This window comes from Cibotium barometz, chromosome 12 (assembly GCF_041138505.1).
Source record: "Cibotium barometz isolate CiBa-2024 chromosome 12, ASM4113850v1, whole genome shotgun sequence".
Taxonomy (NCBI): Eukaryota; Viridiplantae; Streptophyta; class Polypodiopsida; order Cyatheales; family Cibotiaceae; genus Cibotium; species Cibotium barometz.
In genome coordinates this window covers 28,128,910-28,133,372 of record NC_141057.1, presented here as the reverse complement: position 1 = coordinate 28,133,372, position 4,463 = coordinate 28,128,910, and the positions used below count along the sequence as shown (strand labels likewise).

Below are 4,463 nucleotides of genomic sequence, written 5' to 3'. Positions count from 1 at the left end.
ATTTATTAACAAGATTTAATTTTAGGGAGGTTGGCCAAGAGATGTTGAAATTCAATGCAAGAAATTTTCGCAAAGCATGCCAAAAAAAAGAGAGGTTGCAAAAGATTGTGTCAATCAAGAGGAGTGTCAATAAGACTTATAGAAGCAAAAAAATGCACTGGATAGGTTGCTTTCATTCTCTCTTTATACATATCAATCTTGAAACTAAAATATCCTAATTGGCTTGTCTTTTTTTATGTAGATATTATCTACATTTTGTCATTATTGGGAGTAGATGATAATTTGAAAAGCTTATATGGGCTACAATCATCAGACCATGGATTCATCCGCTGGTTTTGCAAAGGAAGTATGGATGGACCAAGTTCCAACGGAAGCTTCAAGGTTGCTATCTCAAGTGGTAGAGAAAAACATGGGAGGAGAGAAGGTAATACTTCCAGAGCATCCGACTCTTGATGAGTATTTTCATGACATTGTGTTTCGACAATATAGAGAAGGTGTCTATATGAGCCTCTCTTTAAGGATATGACAGTTTCGAGTCCTCCATTGAAGCAAGTGGATCTTCCAAATGCAACTAGGCATGTGGTGTATAGGTGGGTGCATTCTCAAGTTCTTGTTTTTAAATTGGCTTGTTTAACACTCTAGGTATTTAACCATATGATCATTTTTGTAGGTATCTTCTTTATATGGTAGAGTCCAAAAAAAATTCTAGTATTCCTCATATATGCAAGGCTTGGACTATGTTGACTCCACCAACATTTTGTATGTATACTTCTCTAGTGTTTAGGGAGGATGCATCTTCTATAGGATCATTTTTGCTTTCCAATTGGGAAAGAAATCACTGCCCATGGTGGTTGGACATGAAAAAGGGGACTTTCATTAAGGAAGAAAAGGACTTATTCGAGAAGCATTCAAAGGAGGAGTGTAGGTCCGATCCCGGTTCTATTAGCAACATAAATGAGGATGAGAGAAAGAAACGAGAAGAAGAGAAAAAAATATTAGCTAACCAACAGAGGGTTGATGCGGAGGCTCAAGGGTACAAATGAAGGCCAAAACAAAAGAACCTTGACACATTAGGTGATTTGGTTGTTCGTAAAATATTTTGTGCTTGTTAAAGAGGTAGATATGTAACAAATCTTAAGTACTTGTATTCAATCAAGATGTGATCTATTATATATTTTGATGTTAGGTGTGGGCATGGAAGAGGCTAAGAAGAGAAAGAAAACATATGATATGGATATGGTGCACTTGCCTCTTCTTGCTTTTTCATCAATGGCATGCAAAGCAGTAAATGACAATGTGAAGGTTTGGTGTTGTGATTATATAGCTTTTGGAAAATAAATTTTGCAAAAGGATTTAATGAGATGAGAACCTTCTTCTTGGGAAGTGGAGGTCATGGTAGACAAAGGAGCAACAAGGCTTCTGCATGGAGTGTAGATTTATGTCTTATAGATTTTCCCACAAGATCTTCAAATGGGAGGTGTTCTAAGTGTTCCACTATTGAATGCCTTGACAGATGATCACTACCTTTACTCATTGGGAGTGGCCGTTACAGCAATAGATGATAATAGTTAAACACTTGTTTTGTGTTTTGCATCAAGTGTGGCAATGGTGGAGTGCTCTCCACATGTGTGAAATTGGAAATATGTTTTAGGTGGGTTGCAAAAACTCTCGAAGCTTACTCCACCATTAATGAGAAATATGGCTTCAAAGTGAAGGTGTTCTTAAACTTTAATCTTTCTATACTACATTGTGAGATTTTCTTTGGCATCCTAGGAGTTCTCTAAGATTCTTGTTCATAATTCTTGGAATGGTCTATGGATTAAGCAAGAGAATGCATTTCATGTAATGGCTTTGTGCAAGCTTGGTTGCACCACTTGTGTATGAGTCCCAAGGTCGAGACATTGCTCATGAGTTAAAGCAATGATTGGAATCCTACATGTTGACTCAATATCTTCCTTCTTCCACTCGATCAAAGCTTGTAGGAAAGCCTAGATCATGGACATGTTTTATGGAGAAGAGTCCATCATTTATTTTTATGTTTCTTAACTTTCTTTCCCCTAGTTATGCTACTCTATTAGAGCTTTTGGCTGGCACAAGACCTCTCATACGAGCAGCACTACATACCGGGAGAAGATGCTTGGTCATAGATAATGATAAGGAGCTATGTGATGATCTTCTTACACCTTTTGTCAGATCTTGTACCCATGTTGTTGGGCCATCCATTTCTCATGTTGTAGATGATGATGCGGATACAATTTTGGAGTTTAGTGCTCCTATGGATTGGTGAGTAACTTAAAATATGATGTATGTGATTGGCAAACACACATTGACTTAAAATTTTATGATATTTCTAAATTGAAGGTCTTTGCCATGTTATGCTACAGATGCAGCAAACTTTATGGTAGCTCAACATGACTATTTTGATCATCCTTTGTGAGAGACAAGGTATGTGAGGTCTCTTTTTGTGGATGATGTTGGTGAAGAAGATATCAAGTAGATTGTTACATTTACTCTTGGGCTTTTATTATTACATCAACATGTATTGAGTTTGGTTTTTAATGTTGATGTTGAACTTCTCTATGCTTTTGTCAATATTGTTCTTGCTTGTTATTGTAGTGATGAGCAAAAAATAATAATTTTTGGCTTGTGTAGTTGATGATAATGTCAATGGTGGCTTCAATTTATATTTTTCTAAGTGGTGATGGTTGAATTTGAGCTTTACCTCTCTATTGATGTGGTAGGCCCATTGATGGCTTAACTTTTTTATACTTCAAGTGTTTGTTGTGACTTAACTTTTTATGTTTCAATTTTGGCTGGAGTCGTTGGGCTTACTTTATATCATCTTGTGTTACCAATTGATAGATGGACTCATGGTTTAAGTTTGATGGATTAATATGGATAATTAGTAACAACCAATAACTAGTCAGTTAGCTATTTGTAAATAGTACTTAGTAGACTCTTGAAATAGTTTAAAAATGTTCATCTTAATACCTCTATTTATTGGATTAATATGCTTGTGGGAATATGAGTTTTTGGTAAATTAGAATCTAATTGACCCTCTCTCGCTAGCTTGGGGGTTTTAGCTTGGAAAATGGTAATTCCCTCAGAGCGGTGTTACGTGTTTACCACATCGGGTTTAGACCTAGTGAACCATATGCATCAAATAGGAGATGGTGATTTGAGAAGGGATTGGGTTTGTTTTGATGACACTAGGCATGTGCAAGGATGGAAAACAATGGTTGCACATGAAAAACAATGGGTGTACATGTATATGATCTAGGTTACAATTTTGTCTTGTAAAATTCTTAAAAATTTTAAACTTCTTTATTGTTGTTTTAGAACTGTTATATGATGACATGTAGCTTACAAGAGCTTATGATAATTGCTTCTTGCAAAATGAAAGAGGAAGACACAATGGCACAAGTTCTATTATGGGAGATGATAACAATGTTGTGGAGTGCATAAAGGCTTTCCTAAACCAGATTTTTTTGGCTTCATGGCCGATGAAGCTAGAGTCAATTGGAGAGAAGTAAGGACATTCTATAACAATAGACTAGAGAATATATTGGAAGGTTGTAAGCGATTGTGTCTTTTTCATTGGAAACAAATCTTGAACATTCATATAGTTCAATATGTAGTGAGGAATTTTCAAGAAGAGCACAAGCGACTATGCCGTCAGTGGTGTTGTGCATTGAGTTGCTAATGCCCTCTTGCAATGCACAAAGAAGCATGCATTCATGCAAGGTAAATATCATGGAGCAAGCCCTATAGTAATTAACAAAGTTGATGGAGAAGGCTAGAACATCAAAAGCTCCAAACCCTTCAACCACTAGCAGATTGGTGGGGGAAACAGTTGAGTGGCACACTAATGCATGTGCAACTAAACTATATTGGTGATAACGTTACAGTTAAGCATCAATTTACATGGTTTTGTAACAACGTGGATCATACTTGGAGAGTATGTAATACTATCTGTCAATCACTTGCTACTAGACCCTTGGTTGTATGGCCAGTTGGATGAGGTACAAACCTTACTATGGGTGAGATCCAAGCATTGGACACTAGTGGATTTATGTTGCAAAAGGGACTACACCAAGAAGCAATAATAAAGTACATAAGTGGCATATCAGATATGGCGGTCAAGAGAATAGATTTGGTAATTTCAAACACAGTTACGATCTTTGAGCATTTGGGCATTAAGGTTGGGTAAATGGAAGTGTTTGTAATTGAGACCAAGGAATCATTATTACGTAGTGAAAAATATAGGGTGACTATGGAAAAGAATCCATCATGCACATGTCTCGATTTTTAAATCAGGGTAGGGAACCATTTATCCATGCTATTACTTTTTTAAATTTAGGAACATCCATGCAAAATCCCTTTTTGTTTTTAGCATGATGTATCTATATACATGACTCCCTAGCTCTTACTCTAATCCTCACTCCCATTGCCTCCCTCTCTTG

General features: G+C 36.5%; 1 long non-coding RNA gene across 1 annotated transcript; it reads left to right on the top strand.

Annotated features, from left to right (window-relative positions):
* Positions 1-250: 250 nt before the first annotated feature.
* On the top strand, positions 251-2,575 carry LOC147633251 (uncharacterized). The gene is made up of 3 exons (XR_015267051.1): positions 251-590; positions 671-2,283; positions 2,362-2,575. It is a non-coding gene; the product is annotated as an uncharacterized LOC147633251 (long non-coding RNA).
* The last annotated feature ends 1,888 nt before the right edge of the window (positions 2,576-4,463 follow it).